This window comes from Nannospalax galili, unplaced genomic scaffold, assembly GCF_000622305.1.
Source record: "Nannospalax galili isolate Female #2095 unplaced genomic scaffold, S.galili_v1.0 scaffold101, whole genome shotgun sequence".
Classification (NCBI taxonomy): Eukaryota; Metazoa; Chordata; class Mammalia; order Rodentia; family Spalacidae; genus Nannospalax; species Nannospalax galili.
This window is the reverse complement of record NW_008345700.1, coordinates 506,695-526,072: the sequence shown is the minus strand read 5'-3', so window position 1 is coordinate 526,072 and position 19,378 is coordinate 506,695. Positions and strand designations below refer to the sequence as shown.

At 46.0% G+C, this 19,378-nt stretch overlaps 1 protein-coding gene across 2 annotated transcripts in view; it reads right to left on the bottom strand.

The window, feature by feature from the left end:
- Positions 1 to 19,378, bottom strand: part of Maea (macrophage erythroblast attacher) — a 37,162-nt gene that overhangs the window by 17,484 nt on the left and 300 nt on the right. The window lies entirely within an intron of this gene.

Sequence of the window (19,378 nt, the reverse complement as noted above, 5' to 3'; positions counted from 1 at the left end):
CCATACTGGGCAAGGCAGTCAGGATGGGCCAGAAGATTACACATCAGTCACAGTTAATATGAAGCCATCAAATTTCATGTGGAATTACAAATGCACATTTATGAATCTTTCACATATCCCAACTGCAAAAAAAAAATCCCATTTCCTACAGAAAATTTGGAAAGTAAGAAATATGTAAACAACTGTCCAGTCACTGACGTCCACTCTGCCCTTCCAGAGAGTCACTCACAACTCTCCTGTTTTCTGGCCCCAGGACTGTGAGCAAAGGCACGCAGGCTGTGCATGAACACCGAACCCCACCTTTGTCTCCCACAAGGTCTGAGGGAAGCACCGTCCATGAGTCAGGTTAAGGTACAGCCACGGCGCACAGCTCTACAGCCAAGCACTGCCGGTTCCATCTCTGCTGTCAGAGCAAACGCACATGTGATCTTGAACTCACCTGGCAACATGAGCAGACTCATGGGGGCTCTATACCCTCAACATGAGGCAGGCACAGACCCTGCACCAGCCAGTCACTGAGCTCACGGTGGGGGCCTGAGGAAGACAGGGATGCAGACAGAGAGACCTAGTTCACCTTGAAACCTGGGCTTCTCAGGAGGAGGGACTGCAGGGGTGACAACAGACAGGGTAAAAAGGCTGACCTCAGACTCTTTCCTAAACCTGCTTTTCCCCACCATCATCCTGGTGCCCTGGTTGCTTTTGTCCAGTCTGCATGCCCCACCATACACACCCCTGGGAGCAACAGGGACCCACTGTGGGGAGCAGAATGCAATATATACTCATTTTGTCTACCCCCAAGGCCTTACTAGTATGAGGCAAAATGCCACTAGGTAAGTCTTGCCTGCTTGTCATGGGATGGGTGTAGCAAAATGACAATTGGCTCTCGCTTGCTGATGACCAAGTAAGTCTTACAATGTTAAGAAGGAGAGACGTAGTCAAATCACACCATGTTTTAATAACTCAACAGAGCAATAAGAAGAGTCCAGTGTGGTCAGTGTGACTGCTGGGACAGGAAAGGGAGCAGGGCTGGATGTGGTGGCACTCTCTCTGGAGGCTGTGCTTCCTGTGCGGCCAGCCTGCTTGGAGCAGTATGGCTGGCCAAAGCACTCTGAAGTTCCCCTCTCACTGCATACTCTGCCCTCATGGGTTCGCTGAAGGATTCGGCACTTCTTACCAAAGGAAAAAAAAAAAGGGAAGGTGGTTGCAAGAGACTCCTCCTTCCCTGTCTATCCAATGGATGAGAATGTCCTTGAAATGTTTAAGCCCCATGCCTCCCCACAGCAGCTCTTAGGAGGACTTAAGAGGAGAGTAGACCCAAGGCTGGGAGTGAGGCTCTAGGAGCCACCTCAAGTCCCTGATGCCCAGATCCCTAAGCCACCACAGCACCTGGAATCTTTCCTGGGTCCAACTCTCCCAAATGCCCTCTCATGTGGGGGGCATCCCATGTGGCAGGCAGCTCAAATGTCTACTCTTCCACCATGATGCAATCCAGCCCACCAGACAGCAAAGCCTACAGTTAGAGAGGCACATCCAGGCATAACGCTTCATGTATACAGCCTTCCCAGGCCCAACACAGTCCAACCTGTGGCCAGGAGGGCCCTCTCTGGATGTCCCTGGCTACCTGAAGACCATTTGCCTCACTGTCAAGCCTATGTAGTGCCAAAACAAGACAAAATGCCAACCACCAGTGAGCTGCAAATATGTGCTGCAGAATACAGCCTCCTGTACTCCACGACCTAGAGGGAAAGCTGTTTTGTCTAACATTATGTCAAAACACAAACTCAAACTTCTGCCCTTCAGACAACAACCTAAGAAAAAGAAAACAGACTGAAAGAGAGCACACATCAGGTACCACCCTTCCCTGGATGATGTAAAACACCTACCAAAAACTTAAGGCTGGAACAGCAACAACCCAATTCACAAAGCAAACAAAAGAGCTAAGCAGAAATGTCACCCAGAAGATCTCCAACACTGCCAATCACCCAGGAAACAAATGAAAACCACAAAAGGAAGTGCAGCAGTCACTCTCAGGTCTGATCAGACCACAGGTGCCCAGACCATGGCCAAAGTAAGACGGGGAGTACCCGTGAGCATTTCTGGATGTGAAAGACAAATGAGCCAGGACTGAGTACAGCAGATGCCTTTGTTCATGTGGTTAGGTCTCATCTGATCAGTTCAGGAACTGAACAGAGCACAAACCAGGAGCCTCTGATTTTACCCTGCTGGGAGGCTGCTACTCAGTTTTCTGGCTTTGGACCTGGAGGCACTGGCTCTCCTTGCGTCTCAAATCAGCTGGCCTTTGGGTTAGAACTCTACTGTGCGTCTTTGTTTCTCATCAGGCATTTGTCTCTAAGAATGCACCACACCTGGCTCTCCTTGCTGCTAGGGAGTTCCCTGCCTCCATACCCCTGACAATTTCCTATTTTTAATCTTTCTTTTCTTTTAAAAATATTTTATTCATTATTTTTATTTTATGTGTATGGGTGTATTGCCTGCATGTAGGTAAGTGCACCTGTGTCGTGCAATGCCCACAGAGGACAGAAGAAGCCGTTGGATCCCCTGGAACTGGAGTTATGGACAGTTGTCAGCTGCCATGTGGGTGCTGGGATTTGAACCCGGATGTTCTGCAGAAACAACCAGTGTCCTTAACTGCTGAGCCATCTCTCCAGCCCCTATTTTCAATCTTTCTATACACATATGTCCTATTGGGCCTGGTTCTCTGGAGAACTTTAGTTCAAAGAACAGTTCCAAGTCAGGTTGATGAAGCTAAGGAACATTTGGTCCCTGTTAGCAGGCAACTGAATAATCCTCTGGGAAATCAGGCAGTTTCTCATGTAAATATAAACCCACGAGATGATGCAGCAATCCCACCCCATGAGGAGGAAACAGAGATTGCCCAGATCAAAGCTCACTGATCTGGATGGGTGAAGAAGCTCTGGAGCTCCACACACAGGAACTGGACCATCAGTCAGGGATGAAGGTGTGGCTGTGCACACCAGAGGAGCCTAGGCCCACGTCCCAGGGCCTATAGGAGCAGGCTCCCCTGGGCACTGCAGGCCCCTGCTGCATCTGGCAATGTGTTGGACATTATTGATTTGTCACAACTGGGTGTGGCTATGAACTAGGTTTTCTGTAGAAAACAAAAACAACCAACTTATCAATCTTCAAAAAAAAGCATAGGAAATGGGAACAAAATAAGATGGTAAGGCCAAGTCCCTGGCATCACTATCATTATGAACCTAGATGGGAAAAGAGAAACTTCTCAAGTGCCTTCTCTCTTTTTTGAGACAGGATGTCATGTATATAGCCCAGGCTGACTTTAACTCAAAATTCTCCTGCCTCATCCTCTTGAATGCTGGAATTACAGGCATACACCACCACGCCTGGCAGAACTGCTTTCTTTTATAAACATCTCTGAGAAATAAAATTAGCTCAAAGGTTATCCTGCACTCACTAGCCTATCATCTACTAAGTCCTAGGGTGATCCCAGCATTGTAAAAGAAAAAGGCAATAAAGCAACAGACCACCACCAGATGCACATCATTTCAAATTTCCTAACAGCCATGACGAAAATTAAAATGAGCCGGGCATAGTGGCACACACCATTAATCCCAGCACTTAGGAGGCAGAGGCACGTAGATTTCTGTGCAATGGAGGTCAGCCTGGTCTACATAGGGAGTTCCAGGTCAAGTGGGGTTACAAGGAGGCCCTGTTTCAAAAACAAAAAAGAAAACCCAAAGTCATCTTAATTCAGAGTATATATTTTCAGTGCTCCCCAGCTGGAGGGGCTTCCAGCAGCATTGACAGGATATACCCCATACGTGACCAGCAATTCCTCAGATCCTCGGCCTCACATCTCTGATGGGTGAAGGTCACAGGCAGAGCTGATTTGATGGGAGCAATAGACCATGCTGGACTTGACCTGGTTACTCAACAGACCTATCCTGAGAGCAACTGTCTCTGTACACAGAGCTTCAAACCACGGCCAGCCAGACCTAGCCACACTACTCATTCAATGGTCAGGCCAAGTCTTACAAGAAATGACAATATGCTATCATTTCTATAATTCACAAACTTAAGTTCTCCCCTTTAAAAGGTACCACTTAGAGGTTTTAGTGTAATTGCGAGGTTGTGGAGCCATTACCACCATCTACTTCTAGAGTGTCTGCATCTAAATGTCATGGTCATCCCTCCAGACTCATGCTCCCATCTATGACCCACTGTCTCTGTGTATTTGTTCTTTGTTCTGGACATTTCACATGGAGGAATCATAGATTTGGCGGGGGTGGGGGGTGGGGGTGGCTTAACATTATTTTTGAGACTGATCCACGCTATAGCATGTACTCGTGCGCAGTTCCTTCTGGCTGATGAGCAATCCTGTATTAATACTTCTGCTTATGCACAGAGACCACCTTTACTTTGGAGCCATCATGAATAAGGCTGTGAACACCTTTGCACAAGATCCTGTGTAAACAGGTTTTACCCGTCTCTCGGGGATATACCTGGCAGTGGAAAATGCTCTGCCTATAAAATCTTGACAAATGCCAGAGGTGCTGTCAAGGCAGCGCCACTATTTTTCACTCTCTTCACTAACATCTGGGAGTTTAGATTTCTCCATGCCCAACAGTAGCTACTATCCATTTTCCTCTTTAGTCATTCTGTCAGGGTGAAGTGGTATACCCCAGTGGCTTGGGTGTGCATTTCCCTCATAACTAAAGATGCTGAGCAGTTAGTTTCCTTTTGTGCGCACACATGCGTAAGCCTAGGCTGACACCAGGAGTCTTCCTCAATTGCTCCTCACTTCATTTACTGTGGCAGAGTCTCTCACCCAACCCAGAGCCTGATGACTTGACTAGTCTAGTAGCCAGCTGCTCTGGAGATACCCTGTCTCAGACTCCCAAGAACTTGGATTACAGGTGGACCACAGGCGGGCTGCCACAGCATGACTTTTATATGAGTGCTAGGGATCTCAACTCTGGCCCTCCAGCTTGTGTAGTGAATGCTTTGCTTCATGCACTGTGTGCTCATTTTAAAATTTAGTTACTTGTCTTTTTATTACTCAACTGTAAGAGTTTTTCAAAGACTCTGAATTCTAGCTCTCACCATATAGGTGATACGCAAATGTCCCTCCCTATTCTGTGAGCAGCTGTCTCAGCTCAGGCAGCTTACACAGCCAGTCTTTACTCCACAAAGTTGTAGAGGTGGCAAGCCTCAGAGCATGGTGCTGGAAGCGCTGGGTTCGGCAAAGTCCCTTTTCCTGGTTATTGCCTCACACAACTTTTCTATGATATGCATGCAGAGTGCTCTGACTTCCATCTTCTTATAAAAACACTAAGGGCTATGGATGGAGATGGCTCTGCAGGTAAAGGCACTTAATAACACACTGAAGACCTGAGTTTGATCCCTGGAACCCCTAAGGTGGAAGGAGAATTGACTCCCACCAGTTGTCATGATCTTCACTTGCACATGCCCCCTCCCCGAATAATAAATGTAAAAATAACACCACTACCAAAAACCATTAATCCAGGCTGGGGGTATATAAGTCAGTGCTACAATGCACAACTAGCATGCATCCTAGTTACACTTTTTATTGCTGTGATAAAACACTGACCAAAACCAACTTGGGGAGGAAAGGGTTTTTATTTCATCTTACACTTTACAATCCATCACTGAGGGAAGCCAAGGCAGGAACTCAGGGCAGGAACCTGGAGGCAGGGGCTGAAGCAGAGCATGGAAAAACGCTGCTTACTGGCTTTCTCCCCTTCCCATCTCCCTGCCTGTGTTCAGCATGCTTCCTTATACAACCCAGGACCCCCTGTCCAGAGGTGGCACCTCTCACAGAACTCAATAATCAAGAAAATGCCACATATGCCCACAGACCAAGCCAAAGAGGAAATTCCCCAACTGAGGCTCCCTCTTCCCAGGTGTGTCAAGTTGACAACTGAAGCTTCCAGCACAAAGACTGAGGATTCATCCCTAGTACTACATAAAACAGGGCACAGTAGCACATGCCTATAATCCCAGCACTTGAAAGGTAGAACAGGAGACCCAGAAGTTCAAGCTGGAGGATAATCAAACATGTGATATGAAAATAAAGGGGAGTGCTGGGGATGAAAAGGGTTGGGGGGTAGGGGAAAGGTTAACCAATCAAAACTAAGGATGTATGAAAAACCTATTTTGTAAACTACATGAAACATACATGAAAACCTATTTTGTAACGAATTAAAAACTATCATTTTTAAAAAGTTTGACTGCAAGTATATGGGTAGAAAAGCCTGCTCCCAAAGTCATTAGTTACTAAATGGAAAAACCCAGTGCCAGATGTGCAATATCTCCTCCTCTGAGCTACCAGTCAGGGAGCTGTCATTGCTCTTGGTTACCCACCAGAACTGGATGGTATGACCCTACTGATTAAGATACCATATACTTTAGTGGCGGGATGCAGAGTTACCAAGCTGGAACTGAGTTGGAAGCTTCCTCCCTGCTAGCTAGCTTTCACAGTGCTTAAAGGTGGCTGCTAGGGGAGAAAAAAAAGTCAACATATTTACTAAGCTGTGAACCCTGAATGCTACACTATCAAACTTACAGACAAGATGTGCCTACGGTGCAATAGTGGTGTGACTGCAATGAGGGTAACCAACAACTTTCTGATTTTAGTTTAGACCTACTCCACGGGAGGAATTCACACCTGGTACTATAAACCTGGTCAAAAGCCCATGGCCGAATGGGGAGCCTGCTGTAGTTGTTTTGCTAAATCGTGTTATCAAATGTCTTCTACATATGTGTTTACAATCATAGGTGAATGCTACTCTCAGTCCTGGTCAGAGAAGCTTCTCTTTGTAGTGGGCAACAGTTAATGCAGAGACTCATTAACTGGCTAAAGTGCTGAGACAGTTGCATGAACAGTCCCAAATGGGACATCTATATCATGCTCTGCAACTCAAGGAAAATCTCAGAAGAGGGACTATAAAGAATAAGAGGCAGAGGATAGGAGCAGTACCATGAAACACTGGCTTCTGGACAACATGCCTATTACACATAAACCCACTCAGGCGGTTGTGTGCACAAGATGGGGCCCAACAATATTCTATCATGGACCAAGGAGGAGCCCATGAGGCCCCACACTTTCTTGAGTAGCTATTGGCAGTTAATGATTGCTGGGGGAGTGGGCATCATTTTCTTTAATGATGCAACCACTATGTCCCATGCTTCTGTATACAGTCCCCCACCCATGCCCATACAAACAATCCTAAACTCAGTGGACCACAAAAACAAATCACAAGAAAAGAAGAGGGGAACTTGGGAGCTAGAGATGGCGTGGCAATTAAGAACACTGGCTGCTCTTGCAGAAGACCCTGGATCAGTTTCCAGCATCTACATAGCAGCTCACAATCAGCTGTAACTCCAGTTCCAGGGGATCCAAAACCCTCTTTTGGCCTCCATGAGCACTGCATGCACACTGTGCACATAATACATGCAGGCAAAGCACTCATAAAATAAAAATAAATCATTTTTTAAGAAGTGGGGGACTTGTTAGGAAGGAGGTCGGTTTACTGGGCATGGAGGGGATGAGTGTAATGGGAGTGAAATGGCCCAAACACATTGCACACATATATAAAATTTTCAGAGAACAATTTTTAAAATGGGTTAGAATAAAACTTGTAAGAGATTATTTAATGCAAACCTTTCCAATTAAAAAACACAAAAACTTCACACCTTTGACTATATAGCAAGCTTTGAGGCTAGTCTGAATTACATGAGAGCCTGTCTCAAAAAAAAAAACCCCAAACATAGAAACACTAATTCTATCACGGGGGCTCTGCTCCAGACCCCATCACCCTCCAAAGGCCTCACCTCAGGGAGTAACGGTTCAGCAATTTTTCTGGGGGGAAGAGGGGACACCCAGTCTATAGCGGAGTCTTTATTTTGACAGCACTCTATAAAAGCAGGGTCTTTCACTTCAACAAAGCTCAATTTACCTCTTTCATTTTGGCTCCCTGTGCTCAGGTGTTGAGAAACCACAGCCTAACTAACCCAAGGTTAGAGTTATCTTTTGTGTTGTTCTAGCAGCTTTATAATTTTAGCTCTTTCATTTTTCTTTGACCGATTTTTAGGTTTTGTATAAAATGTGAGATAGGGACCCAACTTCATTATTTTTTGTGTGTAAACCCAGTGTTCTCAGCACTTGTTGAAAACACTACTTTATCATCTTGACATGTCTGCTAAGAAAATGCTATAAATGTATGGGTTTAAGCTAGGTGCGCAGTTTAGTAGCAAGAGTGCTCGCCTAGCATGAGGCCTTGGGTTCAATCTCCTAGCACTTAAAAAGAAATTACATAAATGTCTGGACTCAATTCTACTGCACTGATCAATATGTCTATTCTTTTGCCAATACCACATAGTCTTATTATATCTCTCATAAGGAGTTTTGAAACCCAGAAATCCAAGTTCAGGGCTGGAGAGATGGCTCAGTGATTTAGAGCATTTGCTGCTCTTGCAGAGGACCTGAGTTCAGTTCCCAGCACCCACATGGCAGTTCACAATTGTCTGTAACTCCAGTCCCAGGAAATCTTGACACCCTCTACTGGCCTCCATCCCCACCAGGCACACATGGTACACATACATACAATGAAGGCATACACACATACACACACACACACACACACACACAAAATCTTGGAAGGGGAGGGAGGGAGGGAGGGAGGGAGGGAGGGAAGGAGGGAGGAAGGGGAATCCAAGTTCTATGACTTGTTTTTCAAGGTTATTTTGGCTACTCTGGCTTATACTGAACCTGCATATTAATTGAGGAGCAATGAATGGTATCCTAATACTGTCTTATTCCTACATATTGTATTATTTTTGGTGCTACTGCCAATCAAATTTTTAAAATTTCCCTTTAGGCTGTTTACTTCTAGGGCACAGAAACACAACTTATTTTTATATACTCTTTTGTATACTGCAAATCACCAAACTATAGTTTATTAAGTCTGTAGTTTCTGTGTTCATGTGCATTCTTTAGGGTTCCACATACATAAGCAGGTCACCTGCAAATAGAATCTTACTTCTTCCTTCCCATCGGATTGCTTTGCTTACCTACCTGTTCTGGCTAGAACTTCCAGCTAAATACAAGTGGAAAGAAGCAATACCTCTTGTTGCTAATCACAGGGAAAAGCTTTCAGTCTGACCACTATGTTACTGTGTGTTTTCTCTAGAAGCCCTTTAACCAGGTTGATGAAAGTTGTTAAGTAGTTAAGTATTTTTAATCTGAAAAGCTACTGGACTTTGTCAAGTGTTTTTTCTGCCATCTATTAGATGAACATATGGTTTCTCACCTTTATTTTATTAATACTGTACATTATACCAATTTCTACATGTTGAACTAACCTTGCATTTCTGGGGTAAATCCCACTCCATCATGGTATGTATGATTCTGTTATTCTGAGACAGGATGTCACGTAGCCCAAGCTGGTCATGAACTCACCTAGATTTCCTGATCTGCTTCCAACTCATAAGTGCTTGCAGTGTAGGGTTAGATACGGACAACGCTGAAAGCTTCAGCACAGTTATTCATCAGGAACACTGATCTACAATTTCCCTATGTTGCTTTCTGGCTTTGTTATCAGGTAACACAGGGCTCACAAAATGAGTTAAGAAATAGTTCTTTTTGTTGCTTCTTGGAAGAGTTCATGAAGAGTTGATGTCTTTTTTAAATGTGTAAGAGAAGCCTGAAGAAATGGCTTAATGGTTAAGAACACTGCCTACCCTTACAAAAGACCCAGGTTCAATTCCTAAATGTGTAAGAGAATTCAGCACTAAAGCCATCCAGTGCTGGGCTTTTTTCAGACAAGTAGGGAAGTTTTTAAACTGTCTTTGCAAGTTACGAAGCTATTCAGTCATCAGTTTTTAACCTATAAAAATACAGGCTAGTTCAACTCAATACATATTTTTCCTTCAATAGAATTTTTGTTTGGTTAGCTGGGTTTCTGCTGCTGTTGTTTTGTTTTTATGAAACAGGGTTTCTCTGTAGCCTCTGCTGGGCTGGAAATCAGTATGTAGAGCAGGCTGGCCTCCATTTCACAGAGATCCTCCTGCCTCTACCTCCTAAGTGCTAGGATTAAAGGCATGTGCTACCACACCTGGCCTTCAATACATTTATTTGTGTCCCAATTCAACACTCTGTAGGGAAGAAAGGTCTTGATTTTTCTTATACATTTAAATCAGCTCTCCACAGTACATATTTGGTGGATTTTTTTAGAAGGTTCTATTTGCTTTTCAATTCTGTCCTATTTTATCTAATTATGCTAAATATTTACAGTTTTACTTAAAAGATCAATTCCTTTCTCTCAATGTCCCCTGGCAGCAACAGGATGCTGCACAGTTCTTTGGGGCAGTATCTCCAGTTGGCTGTTGTTGGACTGCTTTCCTCAGGGCACTCTTCCCCATCTGACTCACAACAGCAATCATACCTGCTTTCACCACTGAAACCAACACTGGTGTTCATGCTGCTGAGCCCTGAAAAACATCTGCATTCCATGTGCCCACGTGGTGTCATCTACTTCAGGACCCGTTTCTGAACCCTTCTCCCTGTTCTGACATTACTTGCTGGAAAAAAAACAAACAAAATGTGCTTCAATCTGTCATCATGCTTGTAGGCATTTTCACCAGCACAAGGAGGAAAGATTTCCCCAAGAGCACAAGGCATCTATCTTTCACAGTTACAAAGCCTCAGAGGAAGTTTCAAAGTATTTGTTATGGAGCTAGTCATACCTTTTGAAGAGCAGGACTGTGACCAAGAGAGGAATGTGATAGCCTTGAAAGTCACAGAGGCTCTGTGCCAAGCTGAGCTGCTGCCCCAGATATAGCTACACCTCCAGGAAGACCCACAAAGGACTGGAATTGGAGGAATAACTTTTATAATATGGACAATCTGGACTAAAGACTTTTACCTAATCTTGCAACCAAAAAGTGACTGTTTATAATGTAAACAAGCTCACTGAGTCATGTGCCTTTCTTGTGACCTGGGCATATTGACCTTAACCCCTCAGGACCTTTCCTTGCCCTCCACCTGAGACAGTGTATAAATATGTATATATAGGTTTTACATAGTAAAGCAATCAAAGCAGCTTTTCTCATTGTAAACAATGAGCAAAGTTGAGTATGTGAGATATTTTAGGCTTAGGGATCAAAGGGCAAGATTCTCTGATAAGGATGGCCCTGATTTCTACTTCCCCATTTCATGCTGGAGATCCTGTTTCAATGTAAGAATGCGTAAGGCCATAGCTGGGGAGCACAGCTCCTGAGACAGCTGAAAGAACGGGCACTTGGCAGTTTATGTCCACTCTTGGCCTTATGATTGCTAAAAGTCAGGCTGTTTATTAAGCATCACCATAATGTGACTTAGAAACACAATGAACAGCCCAGATCTCCTACTTTAAATGGGCTTCCTGAAAAATGACGTGTTTCTGGTCAACTTCTACAGAGCTGCAATGAGATGTGGCTGCTGAGGGCCAAAGTGGAAAAAGACCTGTCAGTATTACAGTGATTGACTCTCCTGAGCCCACTAGAGCATCCATCTTTAATCCACTGGTCACACGCATAATCTATTTAACGCCACCAGTCCATCTGAGAACAGGCAATCCAAGCAAAGCAGCATGTGCTACAGATCCTGAGCCAGTGGACAGCATGCAATGCAGGATGGCACCCACTGTTAAAGCAGGCATAGCATGCTGCTAACAGGCACCAGGGCCAGTCTCCATGCAGTCAAAAGTCTTCCTGGGCACAGCTCAGTGACCCAACACAGCATAAGCACCCATCTCACAAGAGGCTTACTCTCACTCTATAGATGACACAATGTCCACCATCAATTCTGTGAGGTGACAATCACATAGGCAGTGTCTGGGTCTATAGTCAGCAGGGCTCACTCTTCTTAGCGCTCCCCTTATTATAAGTAAAAACTATGCCACATACCAACAGTACCAAGCATCATCACCATCTCCCCACAAAAGCAAGACACTCCCTTCTAATGCCCAGCTCCCATTAGCCGAGCCCTTCCTAAGGCTCCTTCAGTGTTAGCCAAGATTCACCTTGGCCAGTTGTTCCTGTTGGCAGGGTGTTATGGATGGGTATCTCCCCAGGGCATGCTACAACTGGTCACTGATGATACACAGGGAAGTTGCTGAGCTGAGTGTCTATCAGTTACCCAGTTAGTCACTAACCTTTTGTTTTGTGTGTGTTGTGCTTGTTGAGACAAGGTCTATGTAGCCATGGATGGCGTGGAACTCACTATGTAGACCAGACAGCCTCAAACTCAAGAGATCCTCTGCCTTTGCCTCCCTAGTGCTGGGATTAAAGACATGCACCACCACACCTGGCCCCACTATACTTTCTTAACAGTTTGTACTTGACTTCTATTTCAATTTTTATTGGTCTGCCAAAATAGTATTTCAGTTGTTGATTAAAGCATTACCTCTGTCTTCCAGCAGAGCTTCCATGCTCAGCAGTCAGAAACAAAAGTACATATGCAGTGTAGTAGACTCAGTGCTGGCTGTGGAGGAAGAAGGCAGGACGGGGATGAGACTGCCTAGTTCACATTTCAACAGGTGGTATTACAGCCCACTAAGCAGGGGAGTGAGAACTTCTGGAAAAGCCCCAGGGACAGCAGGAAAAGCTGCTGTGGTAGTAGAGGAGACAGTCATGGAAGGGTTAGGACTGCTGCTCCAACACCCTTGACCTTCACTTAACCCCAGGCAAGATGGAAGTTGCCAAGAGAATAACAAGGGCTGTGATGTGGTAGCTGTCTGGAAGGGACATGGCTGGCAGGTGTGTAATAGGCAACCAGCAGGGAGGCCAAGGTAGCAGAACATGCCTGTAATCCCAGCACTCAGATGGCAGAGGCAGGAGGATTGAGTAGTTCATGTCTCAGAAACAACAAAAATGATTAAAGTTCAGCTTTATGCTAACCACCTTACAGAAATCCAAGAGGGCACCTTCCAAGCTCCTGTAGCAGGGCTCTAGGGCACATCAGTAGTGCAGACAGAGGTCCTTCAAGTCCACAAGACCCATGTGATCAACAAGATCACAGCAACTACAGCCAAACCTGGGTGCTGCCAGTAAGGGAGGAGAGGCAAAGGCAGCTGAGAGCCTGGGAAAACCAGGAAGGTGGGTACCCTGGAGGCCAAACAGGGATGTGCTCAGAAGAGGGAGGGGTCAGGGCTTTGAGAGGTTGAAATGAGCACTACTAAGATACCTACCTGTTGGTGGGTTGCTGTGACAGACTGAGCAGCACCATGGGGCTGCCAGAGTCCTGAATATAGCACTGCTCTGGGCAATGGGTACAAAAGCAGAGAGACTACTCCAGAGATCATAAGATAAACTCGAGAGAGTGTGAAGGTTTTGTCCACTGGTTAACTAGAAGACAATTGTTATGTGCGCATCTTTTAATTGTAAGGGATGGAGAAGGGACTGGCCAAGAACAGGGTACAGATGGACTTATCCCCAGTTACCCAAATAAGGCAGTAAATGAGTCATAAATGGAAACCAAGCCATGAGCAGGGCATTGGGTATGGGGCAGGTGCTAGAGTGTTTAAGATAAAAGTAATCTGGGGCTGGAGAGATGGCTCAGGAGTTAAGAACACTGGTTGTTCTTTCACAAGACCCGGGTTCGAATCCCAGCACCCACATGGTGGCTATGAACCGTCCTTAACTCCAGTTCCAAGGGAATCCGAAGCCGCCTTCTGACCTCTGCAGCATTGCACGACATGGATGCACTCACATACACGCAGGCAATACATTCATATACATAAAATAAAAATAGTAAATAAACTTTAAAAAAAAGATTATAAATTAAAAAATTTTAAAAAGTAATCCATGAAACAGTGCTTGGGTGCAAGGAACCCTCCAGTGAGCAATCAGGGCCCTCAGGCCTGGTGGTGGCCCCTGGGCAAATGCAGATACCATGCATAGGAATGACTCCAGACTGGAATTTATCAATAAGAATACTGGACAGAGAACTCCAGGGCACAAGCAGGTTAAATGGATGCAAAAGGAAGGTGTGCCTGCCTAAAAAAGTGCTCTGGAATGCAACCAGTGAACAAAAGACAAAATTTTAAAGAATGTTCCAAACAGACAGTGGAGAAATTCATTTGGCCAATGGTTGTTTATTGTGACTCTGAGCCAGGCATTCTGAGGTGAACTAGAAATACAGCAGTAACCGAAATATATTCCAAAAGAAATGTCAAAACGGGAAAAAAAGACATAGGTGTAGGCAATTCTGTCCAACAGTGATTAATAAAGAAACCAAAACAGGGTAAGAAGCAAGAAATCAAAAGGAACCACAAAATCTGTTTTATTTAGTTTAGCAATGAGTCTACAAATGGGCTATGTAATTTTTTTTCCAAGTTCCTTAGTGCCTAAGTATAAATGCTCCACAGGGCAAATGCAGGTCAGATGAAGGAAGCTGGCCCACATGAGGCAGCAATTTTCTTTACCTGTCCAGGCTATATGTGGTCTGTCCCCCAGCAGCCACTGCTAAGGGTCCTGAAAATGAAGGGAGCAGAGGGGCTTGGGGAAACAGCTCTGAATGGGTGTAGGGGTAGGGAGATGGTCTAGGGGTTATAGCCCCACAGGAAACAAGGCAAGAAGACACTGCCTTCAACTACAACGGTAAGGAGCAAGTCTCAAGACTTCAAGGCCAGGATATACTGTTCATTTTGGAAGTGGTACTTTTGACCCACCTCCCAGATATCCAAACAGACACCCACTGGGGGCCTGTAGCGAGAGTTCAGGGAGAAGTCTACCTAGACACAGTAAAAGAAGAGGGAGAGGGCAGAGAAAGAGCAGCCACTATCTGTACAAAGAGACCAACCCAGCCAACACTGGAGCTGGAGTGAAGAAGGGCAGACCACAGGGGCGGGCACAGGCGGGAAGCAAGCATGTGGGCACATAGCCGCAGTGATAAATATGGGAAACTGAGATAGAAAAGGAGTCTGAGAAGAGAGACAGGTAGAAAAAAAGAGTCTGAAAGGACAAGAGAGGCTGACCAGGGACAGAGGCAGGAGCTGGCAGCATCAGTGGCTCAGTCAGGAATGGAAAGCCAGGCCCAGGCTCTGAGTGGTTTTCTCCATTCAGCCACATTCTGCCAAATAGTTACTAGTTATTAAAACAGTAAATAATTCTTTTTAGGTTTTCAAACAGTCCCCAGGTCTAAAGAGTCTGCAACAATACATACCATCACTAGCAGAGCCTGAACTTGGTGACACCGAACCCCAAGAGACTGGCTGTAGCCACAGAATTTCTGCAGATGGACACACCCACTATCCATGCTGGTTGGTTTTTTTTTTTTGCAGGCCTCACTGCTGGCCTGGGCATTCCCAGCCACAGTGTCCTGCCTACCTGTGTGCCTCCTGGGGCAAGGTTAGCCAAGACTTTACACAGTCCACATGGCTTCACAGCACCAGCCATGATTCCCCTGACCAAAGTTCAGTCTGCAGTCACAGAAGCCTAGTCCCCTCCCACTGCTCAACTTCACCTTGATGTCCCTGGTATCTTTTTATATTTATTTATTATTTATTTTGTATGTATATGCATGGGGGGGGGGCACAAGCGCCATAGCATGCATGTGGAAGTCAGAGTACAACTTGCAGGAATTGGTTTTCTCCTACCAAGTGCAGTCTGGGGATCAAAATCAGGGTCATCAGGTGTGACGGCAGGCGCCCTACTTACTGAGCTGTCTCACTTGCCCTGTTATCTTTGACGATCTAAACGTCACACATCATTACTTGTTAAACACTTTCCTCCTGCCGGGATACTCACTGTGCTTTCAACACCCCAGGGTCCTCAAGGTCCCTGAACATAAGTTTTCCAACAGCTGCTACAAGAATTAGAGGGAAAGGACAAGGACTTGTCTACAAGTAACCCTGGGCTGCACCACGGCACTGCAGTTTCCTGGAATGCCCTATGCCCTACTCAAGTCCCTTGTCACTCTGTGCCTCATTTTTAAAAAAATATTTATTATTTTTTATTTAATGTGTATGAGTGCACTGCCTACATGTAAGTAAGCGTACCTGTGTTGTGCAATGCCTGTGGAAGACAGAAGAGGCCGTTGGATCCCCTGGAACTGGAGTTATGGACAGTTATTAGCTGCTGGGATTCGAACCTGGGTCTTCTGCAAGAACCACCAGTGTTCTTAACTGCTGAGCCATCTATCCAGCCCTCTGTGCCTCATTTTAGCACTGTCTCTAACATGGCCACCACAAGAGAGGAACTAGGTATTATGAAATCCTTTATTTCCTAACTTGAAATCTGTTTAAGGTAGGCAATAACACAAACCAGGCGTGGTGGCGTACTTCTTTAATCCCAGCACCCAGGAGGCAGAGGCAGGTGGATCTCTGTGAGTTCAAGGCCAGACTGGTCTATATCATAGAGAGTTCCAGGCTAGTTGGAGCTACAGGGAGACCCTGTCTCAAAAAGACCAAAAAAAAAAAAAAAAAAAAAAAAAGGTAACACTTAAAAAGAATGAAAATCGCAAAAATTCAAGCCTATGGTGTAATCTTGGCAGGAACTCACCCCATCAGAAAGACACACAGAGGCCCAGAGGACACAGGTACACTGACCAGATGTATGCCTGAAACTGCTTCACTGACTGAGATGTCCAACAATGAATGACAAGGTGAGTGAAACATGTACAGACATGGACACCCGGGCACAGCACAAAATTTTGCTGGGTCCACAGATAGCAGGTTCTGGAAAGAAAGCAAAGCAAGCTGCTTCAGACTACACCAGCAAGTGCTCTGAAGGTGTGACAGGGTTTGGAGCCTAGAGGAGGAAAATTAAGATTTACTAGGTATCCAAGAAGGCAAAAGAAAGGACTGAGTGTCTTTGGTATCATTACGGCCTCTGGGAGAGCAGCTGGCTCACTAAGGACCCAGAACAGTGTGCACCTGTGTCAGGTCAAACTTCTACAGCTATCAGCATCTCCACACTTGAGACACACGATCCCCCAACCAGCCAGATCAAGTTTGGAAAACTGCTCTACAAGGTTGACTTGGGGCATGCACTCTGCACTCACATTGGTGTGTCAAGGATAAACGCAGGCTGTGAATTTCCAACAGTTACTTGGTCAGCCAGTCTGTTATCAAAGAGAAGGCAGGAAATGTAAGCATTCCTGTAAAGAATTCAAGGCCATGTGAGATTACATTTAAGAACCACACCTAGACTTCCTAGCTTGTCACATCTGTAAATTACAAACAGTATTAGCAGCTTGGGACCACAAATCCCAGAGTCTCCTTGCTCCAAAGAGCTGTCACCTACAATCTAGTACCAGGTAAACTTCCATTAGCCTTGAAAATTTATAGGAAACAGGGCAGAATACATAGCTCAGTTGGTAGAATACTTGCCAAGCAAGCAGAAGTCCTGGGCTTGATCTCCAGAACTGTATTAACTAGGTGTAGTAACACATGCCTAAAATCCCAGTACTCTGGAGGTGGAGGCAAGAGGATCACAATTCAAGGTCATCCTCAGCTACATAGTGAGTTCCAGGCCAGCCTGGACTACATGAGATCCTATCTCAAAAGAGAACAAAGCGAAATAAAACCTTATAAGAAAAACATTAACTCAGCAAAACACATTGTCAACAGAACAGAGAAATTATACAGTAGTGACCTAAAGGACCTAAAGGGAAGTGCTACTTCTTCCTGGAGGAAGTAACAGCTCTAAAACTTTAATATTCTTTTTAAAAATTAGAGAGAAAATTTTAATAGAGCAAGCTTGTTTGAAATACTGTCACTTCTCTCTACTTGCCTAAGCATCTGCATAACCATTTTCATCAGAGGCTGTGTAATAGCTTTGGAATGCACACTGCGATCATTCACGGTCATCAGACATAAGACCTGAGAAACCCTTTTGTGGCTGTGACCATCCATTTCATTTCCTAGAGCATTCAATGAGCCATGGGAGCAGCTCTGGAAACCTTTCCTGCCTGGTGGGTCCTGAATTCACTAGCCAGACTGAAACCCATACTCCTCCACAAACAACCTCCTTGTAATACACCTGAAGGTCCTGATTAAGATCAAAAGTCAGAGATTAAAGGTCCTCCACTGATGGTAGCACATTCCCAAGGTATGGACCACTCTGAGCTGCAAGGTTTCCATGTGTCAATCAACAGAAATCCATCAATGCTGGCCAAGTATAGGCATGGTAGTGCTCACCTGTAATCTCAGTACTCAGGAGGCAGTGGCAGCAGAATTGTGTGTTTGTGCCCAGTAAAAGCTACACAGCAAGACTCTGTCTCAATAAACCAAGGCCTGAGGGTGAAGATAAGAGGCAAAGCATGCACTAGACCCTAGGTTCATCCCTGGTACCCCCACCCCTAAAAAAAAGGAAAACCCTACATTTTGAAGATCTGGCAGAGACTTGGTGGTGTGGTCGGCATTATTCCTTTCTTTAAATAAAACATGGACTAGAAAACACCCATTCAATATGGCTGCTCTCCTGCTACTGAGGAGAAACACGGCCTTGCTTGGCTCTCCTGTAAAGACCAACTACACCAGAGCAGTCAGACGTTACAGAGACAATGGTAACAGGTACCTTCCCGGTGGGGCCGAATGCTCTGTGCAGTGTGTGACCACTCATTCACCCCAGGGAAACAAGTGCTCCCAAGGGCTAACCCCACCACCGGAGATAGGTGTCTCCCACACCTCCAGCACAGCGGGCAAAGGCTAGCTCAGAACCTGTGCTCTCGATCCTTAGCTAAATTACCTTTGGGCTAGAGGCACTGCCACCCACCACTGGGCCACACTGTTAGCCACTCAATCACCACGGAAATGAACCAGTCGTGCAAAGCTGCCCAGTCCCCAGGGAAGAAATGCAGACCAGCAAGGCTCAGCCAGCTCTTCCAAGCACATCCGAATTTGGTCTCAGAAGGGTTTCTTATCCGGCACTCCACTGCAGTCCATCCGGCACCGTCAAGTCTAACTTAGAAGCCTCTACCGGTCTTCCTTCAGGTGCTCACGTTTGTCCTAATGGAACGACCAGGCGCAGCGACCACCCAAGGTCAAGACCCGGAAGCCAAGGGCAGTAGCAGCACTGGAGTTGGGGACGCCTTGGACACCAGGGCTCCCCAGGGGCCCCCGAATTAGCGCCGAAGGCAAGCCCGCCACGCCCCAGGCCGAGCTTCCGGGAGGACGCCGGGCGCCTCCGCGACCCAAGCCCGCGACGCCGCCCCCAATTCGCCAGCGCCCCCAGCCCGGGCCGACGCCTCGACGGTCGCGCTCGGACGGACGGACGCCGCCGGGATGGGCGGGGCGCAGCCGCCGGGACCCCCGAGGCCCTCAGACCCCACCATCCCTGCCTCCTCGCCTCTGGAGTCGCCCGTCGCTCCACG